Below are 20850 nucleotides of genomic sequence, written 5' to 3' on the forward strand. Positions count from 1 at the left end.
CTTGCACTACAATTCTGAGGTGCCAGGCTAAATACATCACCAGAAGAACAGCCAAAGCTCCTGATTACTCTGGAAATTGCTTCTGACTTTGCCATAAGCACTTTAGCTCTTAGCCCATTAAAAAAATGGGCCAATGAATCTGAGTTAGGGCTTGCTGGTCATCAGAGTGCAAAGTGATCAGATAGGCTTACAGATCATTGACTTTGGCCCCACCTTTCAAAGCATCTTCCCCTCTCAGGAATCCCTAACAGCAGTCATAATAAAACTTCCTGAAAGAGGAAAGGGGAGAATCCAAAGTGCCTCACCAAGAGAAGAACCTGGCCCTCTGTAGTAGTTAAGGCAAGTGCCTTATAGGGGAAGCTCATATATGCATAGTTAGCCTTCCAACTGAAAAAGAGAACAGAACCCAGAGCCTGCGTACATTCAAGGAGAGAAGAGGCTCTTCTTGATGAACACATGCACCCTAGAATTCATCAAGATTTGGGGACCGACTGTCTATGTGCCTCTCCCAGTCTGTTGCTACCCTTGGTAGGATCTTGGTATTTAAAGATGAAGTAGCCACTCATCTTTCAACACAGACCAGGAACACTAGTCAACTACTTCATTTGGTGTTCTCTCACAAATATAGTGATCCTTCCGAAGACTGGAGGAAGAGGGGGAAGGCTGTATGCTGGCTTCCTGCAGAGCTGCCAAGGGTGATTATGACCACATGCGGTTTTCATTATGTGTACAGCTCTTCTCGAAAGAAGACAAGACCTGTGCGTGATATAATAAATCCCCGATCAAACCTCAACCTTCTGAGTACTCACTCCTAGAACAGTACTCACTGTAGTATTCATTCAAGGAAGAAAAGGTACCACTTACTCACTCTCTTCATTTAGTTGTCATTTAACAGGACGGCCTTCAAGTTTTATTAAAATTAGTTACCAGATAGCTAAAACAGAATAGTGAGGAGAATGGACAATGGATGGAGGTCCCACTTAGTTTATAGACGCAAAACCAAAGAGCAAGCCCTGGATGCACAAACTGAAATAAAATATAGAAGGTACATTTGTGGCAGAGCCAAGAATAGGTCCTCAGTGTCCTTGAATTTCATTTTTCAAAGTACTTTTTTTTTTAAGATTGTATTTACTTATTTGACAGAGAGAGAGAGCGCACAATCATGAAGAGTGGCAGGCAGAGGCAGAGAGAGGGAAGCAGGCTCCCTGCCGAGCAAGGAGCCCCATGCGGAACTCAATCCCAGGACCCTGGGATCATGACCTGAGCCGAAAGCAGACCCTTAACCGACTGAGCCACCCAGGCGTCCCTTCAGAATACTTTTAAACAAAGTTCACTCCAACCATGTTCTTTGCTTCAAGGCTCCCCCAAAGATTCTCTCTGCCCCTCTTTCTCCACCCAAGAGGGAGAAAACTGTTCCATGCATTCCATTTGTTTGTTTCCTGTGAGCCCTAGAGGAAATGTCCCTAATACTAAGAATGTGCCGCAAGTGCAGAGCAAGTGTTAACCTCAGAACATTCTTAGCTACTAGGGTGGGACTAGTTCAGCTGGAAGGGATTTTGCTACCACTCTGTAGAAGCTGGAAATAAATACAAACACACAATCAATATGGCACACGGGATGCCAAGGGAGAAACAAAAGACTGCATGGACAGAAAAGAAATGGGAACGGAAGCCATCCCAATTCCCCTAACCCGGGCCCACAGCTTCCCCTACAACACCTTCTTCTCCCCGTAAGAGGGAAACCAACTGCACTGGAGGACATGGCAAGAGACCTTCCCTATCCTTTCTGGTTAAACTTCAGTTGTCAGCTCAGTTTCTAGTTCAGGGTGAGGAAGGGGGAAAGCCCATGGGCTTCAGAAAAGAAGCAAATATTTATCATCTGCTATTGAGCAGGGCATCATGGGGAAAATATGGCACACATTCCATGGGCTGGTCATAGGCTCACTGATCCATTTCCAAACACACCAGCTAAGGAGTGGTCAGAAGCTCCTCTAAGATTATCTGGGGCATGATAAGCCATCAACTTATCTGCAGGATATAAATTTAATTGTTCTGCCTAGGTAACATATTCATGATCATAAATCAAAATATAAAAAGGTATACTCCCTTGGGGCACCTGGGTGGCTCAGTTGGTTAAGCACCTGCCTTTGGTGTAGGTCATGATCCTGAGCCCTGTGTTGGGCTCCCTGCTCAGCAGAAGGGGAGGGGCTGCTTCTCCCTCTTCTCTGCCCCTCCCCCATGCTTATTCTCATTCTTTCTTTCTCCCTTTCAAATAAATAAAATCTTAAAAAAAAAAAAAGTATACTCCTGCCACATCCCACCTGTCCTGGTCCTTCTCCCACCCAATACACCAACAGTAACCATCTTTTGAAAGTCTTTTGTGTATCCTTCTAGGGTTTATACAAATATATTATTTACATGCTCTGGAGCTTGCTTTTTATCTCCTCAGAATCTTTGCATACGGAAACACAGAACTAATTCATTCCCTTTTTACATCTGTACAATATTCTGCCATAAAAATATGCTGTGATTTGGGGTGCCTGGGTGGCTCAGTGGGTTAAAGCGCTTTCTCTGCCTTCGGCTCCGGTCATGATCCCAGGGTCCTAGAATCGAGCCCTGCGTTGGGCGTCCTGCTCAGCAGGGAGCCTGCTTCCTCATCTCTCTCTGCCTGCCTCTCCTCCTACTTGTGATCTCTGTCAAATAAACAAAATCTTTATATATATATATAGTGATTTATTATATATTTATGCTATTATATATTATATTAATATAATTATATATATATATATATATATATATATGATGATTTAAAGAAATGGGTAGAAGACATGAATAGACATTTCTGCAAAGAAGACATCCAGATGGCCAATAGACACATGAAAAAGTGCTCAACATCACTCGGGATCGGGGAAACACAAATCAGAACCACAATGAGATACCACCTCACACCAGTCAGAATGGCTAAAGTTAACAAGTCAGGAAATGACAGATGCTGGCGAGGACGCAGAGAAAGGCGAACCCTCCTACAGCGTTGGTGGGAATGCAAGCTGGTGCAGCCACTCTGGAAAGCAGCTTGGAGGTTCCTCAGAAAGTTCAAAATAGAGCTACCCTACGACCTAGCAATCGCACTACTACTGGGTATTTACCCTAAAGATACAAATGTAGTGATCCGAAGGGGCACGTGCACCCGAATGTTTATATCAGTAATGTCCACAATAGCCAAACTATGGAAAGAACCTGGATGTCCATCAACAGATGAATGGATAAAGAAGATGTAAAATATATATATAATGGAATACTATAAAGTCATCAAAAGAAATGAAATCTTGCCATTTGCAATGATGTGGATGGAACTAGAGTATAGTATGCTGAGCAAATTAAGTCAATCAGAGAAAGACAATTCTCATATGATCTGTCTGATATGAGGAATTTGAGAGGCAGGGCAGGGAGTCGTGGGAGGTAGGGAGAGAAAAAAATTAAATAAGATGGGATCGGGAGGGAGACAAACCATAGGAGACTCAATCTCGCAAAACAAACTGAGGGTTGCTGGGGGTTGGGAAGTAGGGATAGGGTGGCTGGGTGATGGACACTGGGGAGGGTATGTGCAATGGTGAGTGCTGTGAAATGTGTAAGCCTGACGATTCACAGACCTGTACCCCTGGGTCAAACAATACATTACATGTTAATAAAAATAATTTTAAAAGTTAAATAAATAAAATGAAAGGAAGAGTAGGGAAAAAAAAAGATATACTGTGATTTAACCAGTCCCTTATTAACGGACACTGAAGTTCTTCTGAACCTTTTGCTATTGAAAACAATCCTGTGACAAACAACTTCAGAGATCAGAGTTGCCTTTATATATTAAGATGCTTGTTTACTGCTCTGTGATTAACTGGACCATGATACAGAGAAAGAAGGAATAAAAACCTTCCAACTGCAAACCCATTTAAAGTCAAGACAAAGCCTTTCTAAAGCAAAAAATATGGTTCCGGAAATAGGAGATTCTGATTTGATATGACGCATATGGGGTAGGCACACAGAGATTTGCGCAGGGAGCCAGAGTTCACTTATTTAGACTGCCCATTCTCTATCCTGATCTTCTCCTGCTCACTCCCCCTAAAGACTTGCCACCCATTCATCCCAGGGGCCATCCAGTCATCTACCTCTCTCTAAGAAATCCTAACAGCATTCTAGCTCTTAGAAGGGACACACTGTACCAACACAGCGCCAGCGGGTTAGGTAGCTTTCTTTCTGTCCTCAGAGGCCAGAAAGTAACCCTCTCCTTCCCTCTGGACCTGAATCCAGAGGTTCAGCTGGAGGGGAAGACTCGCAGAACCCATCTGCACCCTAAGGAAGCAGGGCTGAGAGCTATTGGCTGGTCCCTGCATCAGGGCACAAGTCCCAGGTGAAGTCCAACAGAACCAGCACAGCAGGACCCCTCAGCAGAGCCCAGGGAGGACCCCCAAGAGGCAGTTTCAGCCCTTCCCAGTCACTGTCTTCAGCAAAGGAGCAGGAAATTCAAAACCATCCACAGAGTTGACTCACACTCTACAAGCAGGCTGAGGTTCTATTCTAAGCTTACCAAATGAGCTATGCCTTCAGGCAGAAGCAGAGCCGCACAAAAGTGGTTGTGACTGGGGCCTCAATGAGTACTTCCTCCACGACAGGTCAAGGTCTCACCAGAAGGGCTAAGGAAGATAAGGGGCAAAGAGAGACCACCCCACAAACACCTGGTGAGCCAAACGCCATTTACACCTTTCCTCAGACCTGCGGATGCATCATTACCTGTGCTCGCACACAATGATGGTTTAATTACCCCAGGGTGCAAGTCACACTGTTAAAAATGAATTATACTCGCTTGGACCCTAATTGGAAGAAACCAAATGTATAAGTGCACTTTTGTGACAAACTGGGAGAAAACTGAACACGGATTTGCTATTACATGAGATTAAAGAATTACTGTTCATTTTCTTAGGTGTGATAATGGTACTGTGGCTGTTTTTTTTTTTAAAGTCTTTAATCTCGGGTGCCTGGGTGGCTCAGTGGGTTAAGCCGCTGCCTTCGGCTCAGGTCATGATCTCAGGGTCCTAGGATCGAGTCCCGCATCGGGCTCTCTGCTCAGCAGGGAGCCTGCTTCCCTCTCTCTCTCTGCCTGCCTCTCTGCCTACTTGTGATCTCTCTCTGTCAAATGAATAAATAAAATCTTAAAAAAAAAAAATGAAGTCTTTAATCTCTTAGAGATGTACATGAAGGTATTTATGGATGAAATGATGTCTGGAATTTGCTTTAAAATCCTCCAGCCTACCCCTCACCTCTCCAGAAAGTGTGTGTAGAGAGGCAAAGGAAACAGGAATGACTGCTGGGTGATGAGGGCATGGGATCCCCTCCACTATTCTCTTTTACCTTCGTGGAAGACGTTTCATAAGAAAATAGGTTGTTAGAATAGCTATATGCCACGGAGACCTCCCTCACTACTGACTGCAACAGGCAGTTCAGCCCCTAGAGGGGACACCCTGGCCCCAGGTGATCCGTAGAGGAGAGAGTTCATGACCCTGCCAAGGTAAGTCAACTCAGGAGGGAACTGTAGCAGAAGGCTTTTCATCCCATCACCTAGAGCACTGCTTCTCAAACTTGGCTGTCCACTGGAATCACCTGGCAGTTTGTTTCGTTTCTTAAAAAATATTGGTCCCTAATTTGATTGTTTGGGACACGGCCCCTATTTCTGGATTTTTTCAGAGTTCCTCAGGTAATTCTAATGGGAACTGAGAACCAGAGCTCTGGGAACCTAATGGGCCGGTTCAAGGAAAGTCAGGGGTTAAATGTGAGAGTCAGTGGCCACCACACACTCTGCTGCAGCCTGCCTGTGACCCTGCTGGCCTAGAACTCAGTCTCACTGGGACCCCCAAGTCAGGGATCCAGGCCAAGTTGCCCTGAATGATCTGTGTGATCAAGGAGGACACTAGGACTATAGTAAAAACTAGGGACTTGGCAAACAGATTAAAACCTGAAGGTGGGCCTTCTTTAAATCCAAACAGGAAATGACCAGTAATCAATATCAAGTTCATAAAGAGCATTCCGTTGGGTGTTTCTTTTTACTCACCTGAGCACTAAGTGCTGGTGTGCCTCTTGCTAAGGCTGGCCTCTGTTAGCTCCAGAAAAGCTTTTAAGAGGTGGAAGGGTCTTAGGCAGCTTTGTCTGTCAGAGGGGCTGACTGCTAAACAGCTGGCCTTATTCAAAGCTGAGAAGAACCGGGAAGAACCGGCCATTCTCCTCTCAGGAGTACAAGCCTCACCTCACAGAGGACTGGGGACATTTCCCCCGCAGCAGGTGGCATATCTGATGCGTGACCAGGGGCTTCTGCATGGCAATGGGGTTAATTCTAGTGTCACTCTCCAAGGCCGAGGGGAGGTGGAAGGTCTGCATCTGTTTAGGCTCTTCCTATGTGCAACTCTTAGGACCCTTTCTCCCAACAATCCTGAAGTGGAACCGGGTTCTGATTTTCTAGATGAGGGAAATGAAGTCTAGGCAATTCTAGTTATGACACCAGAGGCGACCCAGCCATCGAGAGCAGCACTGGAGTCCGACCAGCCAAATTCTAAAGTCCTATGCTCTTTCCACAGCGAGGACAAACTCAGATATACTGAACATGGCACCTCTAATTTCCACCTGTAAAAAATAATCCAAAGGCTGCTTGGGGGCCCATCCCTTCTAGATGAACCTATTGGTCATCATGAGCCTCAAGAGATGAAACTCTTGAGCTTTCTTCCATCATTTTCCATGGAGACATGCATTTTCCTCCACCCCCAGTGAGTGCCAGTTCAGCGGTGCTTTCTAGCCACTCAGCCGTCCACGGCAATACAAGAAAGAGGAAGGTCTCCCACGCCACCTGAAGGCCTTCCCTTGACACAGGCTGACACTCTCAGATTTGACTTCCACATATCGCAAAGGGTAAACAGACGTGGAAGGCAAGTCAACATCCAAAGCCAGGTTTTGGCTTCAACTCCTTGGATGCAGGGAACGTTCTGCTTCTGGCCCCATTACCAGCTACACAAGCCCCAAATGCCAGCTCAGCAGCAGGGGTTACTTACTACACTAGGTGTAAAGATGAATTTACTCACCCCAAACCCTGCCTTTAAGACTTCTGCTCTGCAGCCTCTATTAGTGTTCCAAAGTTGCTGTCCCAAGTCAAGAGCTCCCTGGAACCCTTCTTCTGGGGGCTGCCTTTAAGGCTAGTCTTCTAATAAATGAGCCAACCACTACAGTGTAAAACAAAACAAACCCAACCCTTATTTTTTAGTTAAAACACCATTTTTTAACCCATAGCAGACCTATCACCAAAGCTTATTCGCAAATTCTTAATCAAACTGAGCTCTAATGAACTTAAGGCCATTTCCACACTTCAAATTTACTTTCATAGTTTAATTTTTTGAAGAGATTTTATTTACTAGAAAGAGAGAGAGAAAGTGTGTGTGCGTGCATAAGCAAAGGGAGGGGCAGAGGCAGAGGGAGAAGGAGACTCCCTGCTGAGCTGGGAGCCTGATTCGGGCTCCATCCCAGGACCCTGGGATCATGACCTGAGCCAAAGGCAGAGGCTTAACCAACTGAGCCACACAGGTGCCCCTACTTTCACAATTTAAATACTTAATAAAATCATCTTTTTTCATCTGAGACTTCCAAAAAGGAAAGGCTTCTGAAAATGTTTCAAGCCAATGGTTGGGAGATCAAGATATGCATGCTGTTTCCTGAGGTGAGGTCACAGCTTTGAAAGACATAACACTCAAGTACAAAGGTACGTATTCAGACACAAAGGTGTAAATTCTAATGTGTTTGCCTTAGAACAACAAAAAACTCGGGCCACATAATCATATCTTCTGGTACATTTTGTATAGCACTCTAATCCATCATGCAGCATTAAATGGCATTAATGAACATATCGTCATGAAATGTTAACTGACATTTACCTGATGTGCCAAGTAACTATGCCTTTGTGTGTGCTCTTTAATTTGCACAGTGGTTATCTGAGGTGGGTGCTGAGTATCCCCATTTTACAACTGAGGAGACAGTCACCCAGAGAGCAAAGAGCCCAACCTACAAAGCCATCGAGAGGTAGATGAAGAGAACAGCCTGATTCCAGAGCATACAGCTCTTAACCCTTCCGCTTATTTCCAAACCTCACCAAACCAGCCAGTCAGCCGTGGGGCTGCCCTTTCTGCACTAAGCTACAAAGCACCTTGGAGAGGCCAACGGAACATCTTTCGAGGCAGCCTGGGACCCTCCACTGGAGGCAAAAGCCATGTGGGGAAAATGTACTGCAGGGCACAGCAATTTTTTTTTTTTAATTTTATTTTATTTGAGAGACAGAGAAATAAAGACAGAGTGAGCATGAGTGGGGGAAGGGGCAGAAGCAGCAGCTGACTCCCCACTGAGCAGAAAGTCAGATGTGGGGCTCAATCCCAGGACCCTAGGTCCATGACCCAAGCCAAAGGCAGATGCCCAACCGACTAGGCCACCCAGGCGCCCCAGCACATAGCATTTTAAAAAGCCATGTGAGAGGGTGTCCTCCTAGCAAAGCTAAGATACTCAACAGTACTCCTCGACTTTAAGCTTAGTTTTTGCAACAACCCAGAATCAAACCCTCCCTGATGTCGTGTCCCAGCCTGCACCAGCAGAGACATGTTGATAAACAAATGCATGCGCAGAATGGAACAACATGCTCACAGGCTGGTCTGGGCAACGCAGAGTGATGTCCTATGGTAATGCCCTCAGTTCTGGAGTCACACAAACCAAGCTGTACTTCCGCCTCATCGATTTCTAGCTAGGAGATCTCAGGGAACGTGTCTCAGTTTTCTAAATTCAGATCTCCATCTGCAAAAAGGGACACAATGGCTCCTACTTTGGGGTATACGAGAGTCTGTGACGCCAATGAACTGCATGTGTACTAAAGCACATTGCACAGAATGGGCACCTAAGAAATGTTGGTTCTCGTGTTGATTATTCCAGCAAAAACTTGGTATTCCATAACAGAAGTGTGGACAAAATTCGTCAAGACTATGGAGCCCCTTGGTGCAGGGCTGCTGGGATGGCTGAGGACAGAAACCCCATCCCTGGGCACAGGTGTCCAAGCAGAGACATTTCATCATGTGAGAGTCTTTGGCAAATGGTAACTGTACAATCCAACAGCTTCCTTGTCTTCTGAAGTCAACATGAAACTCCTCCCTGCAACGGGGAATTATTCTGGGCTTTCAATTACCAGTGGGATTCCCACCCACCCTTATCCTGAAATGCCACCTCGACATTAGGAGGTTGGCTGTGGTTCTGTACCGCGGTCCTTGTCAGAGCAGGACTTTCCTAAGCTTCACGCCCACCACTCCAAAGGTGGACCGGTCTGAAATAGTAGCTTCTCCAGCCTAACTGGGTCATTCCTGGGATGACAGCGACTGGAGCCTGACCTGGGGACAGATGAACTATCTAAACAAGAGCATAAAACAAAACAGTAAGATCCAAAGGACACCACCATCCCTGCAGGTCCCATGCTGACAAGGGGAGTTCTGAATTGAAGGGGGAGAGGGCAGCAGAGGGGAAGCTTCCATAAAGGAGACTGGTCTGCAAAGTAGGCTAAAAAACAAACAACAACAACAACAAAAAGAAGCCAGGAGGGGTGCTTTTGAAAGGATTTTTAAAAATCCCTGCTGCTTATGAAGTTATTAACTCTTTGCTTCGCCAAAGGCTGTCCCACCCACTGCCCTAGAAAGTCTCCGCTGAGGCCTGGGTCTCCCCTCAGCCAGGCCACCAGGGAGAGGGGCCTCCCCTCCCCTCCCCTCCCAGCCTCTGGGAACGTCCTGCCTTCAAAGCCACAACTGGCAGCTGATCTCATCACACAGACGAGCAGCAGCACCCACCTATAGAAATGTAATGCGAGCTCCCTATGCAATTATGATTTATCTAGTAGTCACCTTAAAAAAGTAATAAACAGGCAAAACTAATTAAAATATAGTTGACATAATCCAATATATCTAAAATATTCTTGTTTCCACAAGTAACCAAAATGATTTACTAATGAGAAATTATTTCGTATTCTTTGTAGCAGTAGTAGTATAAGTCTTCAAAACCCAGTGTGTCACTTTGCACTCTGTTCACACCAGCCTCATTCGGAGGGCACCACAGCGCAGGTGGCCAGGGGCTACGGAGATGGGACGAGCATGGGTCGAGAGCAGCAGGCTGTGGTCTGGCACAGCACAGAAATTCCCAGTTCAGTCACCTGGATCACCAAGAGGGATGGGCGGAGCTCCGTGCAAAATAGGACATCCCTGCCCCACCTCGGAAGGCCTCGGGAAAAGGCAGCTGGCTTCCCTCCAAGTTCCGCTGCGGCGCAAGCCACCACCCACGCAGCCCAGTCCCCACGGCCTCTCTGCAAGTCACACAAGAAGGCTTACATTAAAAAATAAAAACAAAAAACAAACAAACAAACAAACCCAACAAAAATAACAAACTCACCTGTGTGCTGGCCTGACATCTGTAAGCACAGAAAGGTAGAAGACCAAAGATCGTCTCCCAGAGGCAGGCAAGCGGTAACGCTCACGCCTACATACCAAAGCCTGTCTGTCTGTCTGCCGGGTCTGAACTTGGCCTGGCGTCAACATGGCTTTTCTCTTCTTCTTTGTGCACAGTCATGAGCACCAAATATACCCTCATCCCCTTGTTTTTCAAAGGGCAAAGCTGGAAGATGTTTTAAGAACAAATTAGGGCCCAATGAGGGGTGTTTTAAATTCTTCAAAGGGGTTAGAAGCATTCCTGGAACGATGATCCCCCTGTGGATATTCAGCTGGGTGCTTAAAACCCCCTCCAGTCGGGCCCTCTGTGGCAATCACTTCATCTCCTGGGGCTCTGGCCAGAAAGGAGCTATTGGTCATCCGGAGGGAGGTGATATGATTGAGGGCACCTACAGACACCCACGGCCGGTCCCTTCGCACCCCTGCCGGTGTTCCCGTGTTCCCTTCGGGACTGGCCTTACTCACCGTGCTGCCTCACTGAAACCTCTCCAAGGAAAAGTCTGACACCAGTATGGAAAAGTTCTCTTATCATTTGGAGAAAATAATTTAGGGCTGGGTAGATAAACATGTACAGGAAATACTTCTATAGAGGTCTTGATCCTCTGAAGATTAATAACCCGCGGAGCTGGAGACCGGCCTCAAACTCGGAGGAAATAGGCAAGTTATAAAAACAGGAAGAGCGGGAAGTTTATTTTTGGATGAATATTTGTTCTAGTGAAGCTCTTGATACTGACACAAACCCTGATCTGTAGGTCATTTGCTCAGCTCAGCAGCTGTGGTGCGTGTTTCCACAAGCTGTCCCACCAGAGATTTCCGGGTCTTTCTGGAAAGGGCCTCACCCCCACTCCTGCAAAACATCTGCCTCGCTGCCACTGGCCTGGGGAATCCTTTCTCTGCCTTCCTGCTGGCGAGCAGACTCTGCAGCCCAGCTAAAAGCCTCCGCCGTCTCCTATAACCCTCTCGGCTGTTGGTCCCAGGGCCTGAAGGCAGCCCATCTCCACCAGATGTGTAAACTGGGGCTGCTGGTATCTGCCACATCTGTCTGTCTGCGGTCAGCCTCCCTCCACAGACCGCCAGCCTCCCTGGTTCTCCTCTACAACCCTGTCGCCACACCTTGCTCAGCTCCTACAGCTTCTAGGCTCAAGCTACTTTTACCGCCCCATCACCACCCGCAGGGCTTGACTACATGATTCGCAGGGCCCCCTGCCAAAGCAAAAAGACAAACATTAAGAATTTCCGGACAGCAATGGCTGAGCGTTAAACCAAGCAAGGTGGGGCTCTTGGGTTAAGAGAAAGTGCAAGGCCCTCAGGCTGCACAACTTGGGCAGGCCCTTCTGTAGGTCTTGAGACACAGCCCTGAAGACAGAGGACACAACCGCTCCTACAAAGAACCCTTCTCACCTCTCTTCACCCTCACAGAAATTCGTCTCTCCCCTCAAAGAAGACTTTAAAACAGGCTTCCAGCTTCTTTTTTCGTTTGTTTTTATTCAAATTTCAGTAAGTTAACATCAATGTAATATTCGTTTCAGGTGTACAATGTAGTGATTCAACACTTCCATCCATATGTCAACCGGCGCTCATCAGAGAGCGTGCCTTCCCTAATCCTCTCCTCAGCTTCCATCCAAAGTGACCCACTCACAGGCCCCCCTCCACAGAGCTCTCTGGTTCTAATTTATAGTATGGTTATTTATTTATCTGCCTCTCCTCCACCTCTGACTGAGACCAACAGTCCCAGGGCTCTGAGTTCACTGCTTAGTCACTTGTGTGCCCTCTCTTCCACCTTTCCAGAACAAAAGCTGTTCCACACGAGGACTACAACAAATTTCTACTGAACGGCCACTAGGACTACTGCTCTTTCCTTTAATGGCCACTCACAGGAGCCTCCAAGGACCTTGCCAAGTGACCAGTTAAGAGAAATTTTTAAAGCTCCCTAAAGATCGTGCTTTTACATAAGAGAAGATGCCCGGGAGCTCTAGAGACAGAATTACACAACGAGCTTGAGGGCATCTGAACAGGAACTTCCATTAACCACCATTATGAAACCTACTGGCCAGACACAAAGGCTGCACATGTTGACTTTGGCAGTGGCTTCACAGGTGGCCCAGCTAGCGCCGTGGCAGAAATCTCACCACCTCCTTGGCCGCTGTCAGCACCATGGGGGGGGCATGAAAGAAGGAGGGTAAACAGGAGAGCCAGCACTGCCTTCCTTTCGTCTTATTCCATCGGACACAGGGGTGGATAGAGCTGAGAGGGTGGATCAATGCTTCATTCCCTAACAACTGCCACTGGAAAGCCAAAGAAAGACAAGAGCCTTGGATTTTCTTAACTAGAAACTTTAAATGAGATCTCAGTTCCCTTGAAATGATGACCTCTTCAGGGAAAAAGCTTGTGAGCCCAGAAGTTCTTTTGGAACAAAGTAGCAGAATGAGGTAGGGAGCAGAAGAGATGAACCATGACCACCACCAACCCTGAAATGTGAGCCTGCTTTATTATTCTTGAAGAGGAAGAAAAACACTGGAAATCCCAAATAGCTTCCTAAACATTCAGGCAAAGTTGATTTTTCCAGCAATTGGCAAATGATCCTTCTATAGGAGATAGTGAGGCCAAGAGGGGGATGATATAGTATCGGAAAAAGCACAGGTGGGGTGCCTGAGTGGCTCAGTGGGTTAATCCTCTGTCTTTGGCACTGGTCATGACCCCAGGGTCCTGGGATCGAGCCCCACATCGGGCTCTCTGCTCAGCAGGAAGCCTGCTTCCCCCTCTCTCTCTGCCTCTCTGCCTACTTGTGATCTCTCTCTGTCAAATAAATAAAATCTAAAAGAAAAAGTGCAGGCATTAATTTTGTGTGTCCTCTACTATTAGAGGATCTCCCCCAAATTTAGTCAAGGCACATTCCTTCCCCCACAGGCCATTCAGAACCAATGAGAGCAACAGCAATAGCTTTACTGAGCTGGGTTGCTAGATCATTTGTTCTCCACCCCATCTCTGTGGGGAGGGGCCAGACCATCTGCACTTTTCTAGTTTGCTGCATTCTCCGCTTAGGGCACAGCTCCCCCTTACAAGATGTACGGTCACCTCTGATTACCCAAGACCCAAAAGGTACTGCCAACCTGGTAAGGTCTGAATGTAATCACAGATTTGTCAGAAGTAGATGATCCCCATCCTTCTGGTATGGTTCCCAGTCAACGGAAGAAGAGAGACCAAGCAACACACTCAGGGTGTCTCAAAGAGGACATTTCAGGTTTTGGACCTTCGGCGCTCATTCTGTGTGTCTACAAACACTTTGTTTCAGGAGTCCCAGGCATGAGCCTGTCCATCAGAGCCTTCACTGTAGAGTCCTGCCTGCCTGGACACATTTCACACAACAAATACTGCCCACATAAAGTTCTTTAAGAGCTACTTTCTTTTTCTTTTTCTTTTTTTTTTTTTTAAGTTGAAGCTGGTTTAATGTTACACAAAAACAGTTGGATTGTGAGGTACTCAAGCAAATACCTTGCAGACCTAAAACCCCAAGGTTGGCAGGGGGCGGCTGGGGGAACTCTTCCTCTGTGACAGGTTGATTTTGTGATCAGCATGCTAAAAACCTCATGCAGAATGGCTTAAGTGGTAGGTACTCAATTGATGCTGGTTCCCTCACTTGTAGTCACACAACACTGGAGACAGAAATTCCAAATGGCTACCCAAACAATCTCCTCTGTAAGCTGTACGCACAGCTCCTGATAGTGCTTTCCCTTTCAGGAATACAGCTGGGACCACTGAAACGGGAATATGAACTCCCTCCCTTCAGAGGGTTCTAGTTTTCCTATAGAATAATTTGTAAGCCTCATCAGTTTTCACACAAAATCATGGTAAGCACACCCAAGTCTCAGCCTACTGAACAGAGAACAACAGCTAAATATATTCAATACCAGAAAAACAAAAATTTCAAAGCATACCAGGTAAATGCTTCAAAATTATTTTTGAAGTAAACAGGACCCATGTTGCAAAATTAGGTAAATGTGTATATATGAATCCCAGAGCAGACATACTACAGCACTTGGTTAAACAAAATCAGAAATATTAAAATAATTAGCCCTATACAACATCGAATGTGTATTTTCCAGTTCAGATTTAATAGTTTAGACTGTTAACTAAAAATGTGAACTTTAACCTAAACATACACATTTACGTAAAAAGGGAACTTCTAAACATGGAAAAACTAGGGAGAGTAAATAGCTAAAAACCACCATGAGTTAGCACTGAGGTTCGGGTCTTAAGGACAATGCCAGGTTTGGTGCATGACAGAGCCAAAAAGAACCAGGCCAGAGACTCATCCGTGAGCTGTGTTCAGTCCCTTATTTTCATACTTGTTTAGGGTGAGAAGTTTAACCTGAGTGAATCCAGAGCGCTTATGGAACTCTGAATCCGAGCCCTCAAAGTAAGGATCACAGGTCCCCCATCAGGGGCAGGGACCGAGACTTACCAGTACTTGACAAACAAGGGTAGTGTAAGGGGACGCCAACCCAGGGCCCCATGTGAGCAGACTACCCAGCCCAGCCCATGGCTGCCTCCCACCTAAGGTCTCCGTTCCTACTCTATCCTGGGCCATGCCCAAACCGGCCAAGGCCCATAGGCTTGCAACTCCCTTTCCAGTAATTTCTGGAGCCCGAAGAATGAGGACCTTCATGAAAAACTCTACCGTTTCCTTGATGAGAGTGACTAATCTCCTCACTGGTGTGCTTACCATGTGCTCAGGGTCTGTTACCAATGGGGCAGTTAGTCCCTTGGTCCCATCCAAAGACTACCAGTAATACAAGAGGGCAGGGGAAAGGGAAACAATTCATCCCCCAAATACACATACACTCTTATTGTGTTCTTTGTCGTTTCCTGGTACCCAAAACAAAACCCAAACCCTGAGCATGTAGTCCAGTGTCATAAATTTATATATTATATTTAGAATATATTATAAATTAAATGATCTCTCTCAGTCTATCTCCTAGCCCACCTTCCCCCCATTGTCCTTGGTTTAGAGGTAAACTGCTCAACTGGGTAGCCACACAAGCCACCAATTTAGCCAGTGCCCACAGACACTGCTGGTTAATCATCTGGAGGAGCTGATTCTGATTCATGGGTGAAGTGGGAGATTCTGCTTTTTTTAAAAAAAGATTTTATTTATTTATTTGAGAGATCACAAGCAGGCAGAGAGGCAGGCAGGGGTCAGGGGAGCAGGTTCCCTGCTGAGCAGAGAGCCCAGACGTGGGGCTCGATCCCAGGAGCCTGGGATCATGACCTGAGCCAAAGGCAGAGGCTTTAGGCTACTGAGGCACCCAGGTGCCCCCAGATTCTGTACTTCTAACAGCTCCCCAGAGATGCTGGCCCTGTGGTGGGAGCTGTGTGGAAGGGAGCTGTGGGCACAGGGGCTCTGGAAATCTTGACTGGCCCAGCCTGTCCCTTTCCCTCTAGTTTCTTAAGCTTCCACCCCTTTTCCCTTTGAGGATGAAAGGCACTTTGCTTTAAGGCTCTACCCCAGTGTCAGGAATCCCCCTGGCAATTCTCCCCTGTTCTCACCCCAGCAGATGTCTCATCACTCTTTTAGAGACAGCAGTAAAAAGATATATTAGTCTTTTTTTTTTTTTTTTTAAGGAGTACCTTGCCTTAGGAAGCATGGTCTTTCCTTTAAACACTAAAAATTCTGAAGATACTCTACTTCTACAATTTAGAAAAATAATTTTGCTACATAACTTCCCTCTTCCCTCCCAAAAAAGTATGTTAAGGGGAGAGACAATAACTCATACTTTTGAACTTTCTGGAAGGAAGAGTATAAAGAAACACACAGGTTCTTCGAAAATATAACACACAATGTCCAAATTTAAACTTTGTTTTAGCTTGAACATCATAGTCCCCATGAAGAAGTACCTAAAACTTGATTATTTGTCGAATAACATTTCTAAGATGTAAAAGCAAAAAACATTCCCTGCCCTGCCCACCCCACACCTAAAAAGAAATGTGATTTTGTGCTTCCACATCGTGGGTGAAGAATGCCAGTACCCTCTCATTGTTCGATTAATGTGACAAAACAAACAATTAAGCAGAAACTCTGGCTGAGTTCTCAACAAGGTACAAGTTCAGACAATAGCTGAAGGTATTTCTTTTTGGTAAAGAAATGGAGTTGCTCTAACTTGAATGAGGGTTACGACGCTCTTTGCCACGCATGGATTTTGAAGGAGCTGGAAACTCTGCAGGAGTAAAACTGCATCATAAGAGAAAACTGAAATACATTTTAAAAAACCTGGACAGTAAAGCAAATTTGTCAAAGAAATGTTTACAACAGATAAGCAAAAAGAAAATCTATGACCTGTGATCTACCACCCAGAGATCACCACGGCTAACAAAGCAAGAGGCAGTGACTGGGGTTTTGTTGAGCAAAAGAGGGCGATAGATATCCTATTATACTTCACCCGATCCCTAAGTTCAGACTCATCTGGAAATGTGTACAGAGTTCAGAAACATCATGGGAGATTCCGGCCCTTAGAGAAATGCCTGATGGTCTGAGCAGAAGAGCCGAAATCACCTTCAGAGGAGAGAAAGACTGGGCAGCCAGACTCAGTGAAGTCAAGGAAAAGGAGAAGTGTTTCCAGAAATAACTAAAGCTGCACCTGGACCCAGCCCTATGCCACAAGATCATGTGGCAAAACTGAAAGAACTCTATCACCAGAGGCCAGTGCCTCTGCTATGGAAATCCCCACCCCAGGCTCCGGACGGGGAAGGTGTTTCCTCTGTTTGAGGTCACCAGCAGTCCCAGCATTGGGGGGGCGGGGGGACTGGTTTGAAGAACAGCAGTAAGAGTAAGAATGTGGCCGGGGCGCCTGGGTGGCTCAGTGGGTTAAGCCGCTGCCTTCGGCCCAGGTCATGATCTCAGGGTCCTGGGATCGAGTCCCGCATCGGGCTCTCTGCTCAGCAGGGAGCCTGCTTCCCTCTCTCTCTCTGCCTGCCTCTCCGACTACTTGTGATTTCTCTCTGTCAAATAAATAAATAAAAATCTTTAAAAAAAAAAAAAAAGAGTAAGAATGTGGCCAACTTGGTGTTCTGGTATGGGTGAGATCGACAAAAATGTCAAGAGAGGTAGCAATGGAAGTGGCTGGACCTGGGCGGCATGGGGGGATGGTGGCAGAGAGCTGTGGGACCATGCGTGAATTACCCGATTCCTCTGTGCTTCCGTAAATGGAGATGTGATAACAGTACTTACTTCACAGGCTGCAATGATTAGAGAATGTTAACCACCTAAAGCATATGGAATGATACTGGCCACACATAAGCACCCTTTTGGCTTTTGCATATTTACTTTCTCCTGCGTTTTCTAAAATAAGCCATTTGAGTTTTATCACCAGAAAATCTATTGCTTGACTCCTACACAGGCCCCATCAGCTTGTCACTTGTCACTTTATCTTTGGCCCTTCCTGCCAAATGGCACAAATTCATCTCCATATGCATACACGCACACTAGAGTAACCAATTGTCCAGAGTAGGGTTCTTGATGCTAAAACCAGGGCAGTGCTGGGCAAACTGGAACAGCTGGTCACTTTAATATACACATAGAAGAATAGAGAAGAACACGAGAGACATGCCTGTAACACCTCAGCTCAGAAACGACCATAACCATGCTACCAGTGTGATTAAGAGTTCCCTCCGGTTCTTTTGTTGCACATATGTTCTAGGCCAAATTCAGAGGGTGATCTGTAGATAGAGTTCTGTATCCTGTTTTCAGCCAGTGTTGTATTATTTGTGTAATTCCTGAACATACTGGGGCTGCATACATTCTGGTTGTGTGGATGTTCCAAGGGGCTTAACCACTCCCCTATGCTCTCTTACCAACATTTTCAACTCCTATAACTTTAAGCACCACTTCCCATAAATGGTTTTTCATAGGATTATGATCTTTGAATTTCTAGAAGAAATTCTGAATAAAGATGATAAATTTAAAAAAAGATACATATTATCAAATGGCTTTCCAGAAAAAGTGCATTAAATTCTACTCCCAATAGCAATATATGAAAAATGTCCCCTCACCAAAGCCATATCAGCATTTTAAAATGTTTCTATTTGATAATTAATAGCAACTGAAAAATGCTACTGTTTCATTGCATTACTTTAATAATTTGTGGGTTTTTAAAAATTTCATGTTTAGCCAACTCTTTTTCTTTTAACCAGTTAGCTTGGCATTTTTAAGATAGTATGTTGTCTGTTTTTCTAGTGGTTGTCTTAAGCATCTTTTTGGTAATTTTCTAAACTTTTCAGTTTTGTATTAACTCCGAAAGTCACAACTGAGGCAAACTTTTGCGTATGTATATCTGTCTGTTAAATTTGTCTATGGTATCACACAAACAGAAGCTTGGAAACTCATCAGTGATTCTTCTGTAATTCCTTCCAATACTTTGATGTATGAGCAATCCTTCGTTTAGAGAGAAGTTAAATATCCACTCAAGTGTCTGGTTTATTTTGTCAAGCTTTTTCTTTTCTATTTACCTCACAGTTTTGAAATAAAATGTGAGGAAATCATAAAACCCATGGTACAATAGCCTTGTGTTGAAATGAGGAAATTGTTAAGAAATTAAATCCGCAGGATACAAATAGGGGATTTGCAGGAGACCCACTCTCGGTAATGAATCAGCTCATTAAAAAGCTGTACTTGACAATAAATAGGATTCATCAGAACAGGCCAGGGACACTCAATCCTCTTCCAACCCCAGACCCTACCTAGTCTTTCTAAGTGTTATTTTAGTGAGCTGTTGAGAGCTGAGCAGAAAGCAAGCAGGATGGAAGCAGAGTCAGAATGGGTCTGGGGTCCTTCAGGCACTTCTGGTCCCAGACCTCAATGGCCAAGAGATTCTACTTCTGCCACTAAGTAACAGGCAATAAGGAAGAGCAAGGGGCCTGTCAAGAGTTTAAAACAGCTTTCTCTGCCTCCTTTTCAAAAGGCAAAAGATCCCGTAACTAACTATTTTTCTTACACAAAGTTATTGCTACGAGATAGAAACAAGGCAGCATGTTATCCAAAATCATGCCGAACGAAGGGCGTCTGGGTGGCTCAGTTGGTTAAGCGTCTGCCTTCGGCTCAGGTCATGATCCCAGAGTCCTGCGATCAAGTCCCACATCGGGCTCCCAGCTCCACGGGGAGTCTGTTTCTCTCTCTGACCTTCTCCCCTCTCACATTCTCTCTTACTCTGTCTCTCTCTCAAGTAAATGAATAAAGTCTTTAAAAAATGTCAAACGGAGCCTTCCACCACCTTTCGGACAAATGCACAAAGATGCAGGACAATAGTGGGAATATATGGGAAATGGGGCATCGCTCCCCAACCTGCTCCTCCGACTCCATCCCCTACTCCTACCTGCTTTCCCAAATCCAGAGCTGAAGAGGACAGTTTTACCCATCCCTGTTGGTTGAATAATCATAGTTTCCCCCCTCTTCCCTTTGCAATTATAAACATAATAAAGAGATCTATCAGACAGAAGGATGATTTTTTTGGTGTCTCCTGGTCTGTGGCCCACTTCTCCAAACAACTATCTCAAATATTCATTCTCTTATACTACAGGGCATTTAGGCTATTCCTTCCTGGAGCATTCATTCATTCATTTATTCGTTCAATAATTAATCATTGCCAATTGTCAGACTACTCCTGATAATGAAAGCAGAAAGCCAGGGTGCAGTCAGAGAACTCCCGGTTCAAATCCCAGCTCTGGCATTTACCAGCTGGGGAATTCTGAGCAAGCTACTGACTTACCTTCTGCATCTGGGCTCTCATCTCTAAAATGGATTTAAAACCACACAAGGAAAAAATTACTGCGAGGACTACTTATTTTGTGTGAAAAGTACCCAGGGAAGAAAACTGTAGAATGTCAATCGATAGTGACTGCTGCTTGGGAACAACGCTTTCCCTATGCCACAGGGACCAGAAGGGAAGCGGGGTATATGTAAAAAATCTTGAAATCCTGCAAACATTTAAATTCTCATTTCCTCCTAGAAAGAGATCAAGCACTGTTCAACAACTAGGAAATTATACATCATTACATTTGGAAAGATGACTCCGCAGACAAATCCCTGGTTTTAAAATGCATAGGCTTCTGGCAGAGAGTGCTGCTTTTACAGGATGGTCATACACCGGGGGGGGGGGGGGGGGGGGGGTTGTGGGTACCTGCACAGGCCCCTCGTCTGATAGAATCCTGGAGGCCATTGTGAATGGACATGAACAAAGGCTTATCAAACCTTCTATTGCAAAGAAGCCTTAATCCAAGAACTGCCTCTGGGCCAAATATGAGGAACACAC

At 45.5% G+C, this 20850-nt stretch overlaps 1 protein-coding gene and 1 long non-coding RNA gene across 3 annotated transcripts in view; both read right to left on the bottom strand.

Moving 5' to 3' along the window:
- Positions 1 to 20850, bottom strand: part of SPRED2 (sprouty related EVH1 domain containing 2) — a 117201-nt gene that overhangs the window by 62221 nt on the left and 34130 nt on the right. The window lies entirely within an intron of this gene.
- On the bottom strand, positions 2849 to 15709 carry LOC131840215 (uncharacterized). Of its 2 annotated transcripts, none has more exons than XR_009357274.1 (3): positions 11015 to 15709; positions 10258 to 10407; positions 2849 to 4687 (listed from the first exon to the last, which is right to left on the bottom strand). It is a non-coding gene; the product is annotated as an uncharacterized LOC131840215 (long non-coding RNA). The 2 variants fall into 2 exon arrangements; XR_009357273.1 differs by lacking the exon at positions 11015 to 15709 and adding an exon at positions 10494 to 10983.

The sequence above is a fragment of the Mustela lutreola genome, chromosome 9, assembly GCF_030435805.1.
Source record: "Mustela lutreola isolate mMusLut2 chromosome 9, mMusLut2.pri, whole genome shotgun sequence".
In the NCBI taxonomy this organism is placed as follows: domain Eukaryota; kingdom Metazoa; phylum Chordata; class Mammalia; order Carnivora; family Mustelidae; genus Mustela; species Mustela lutreola.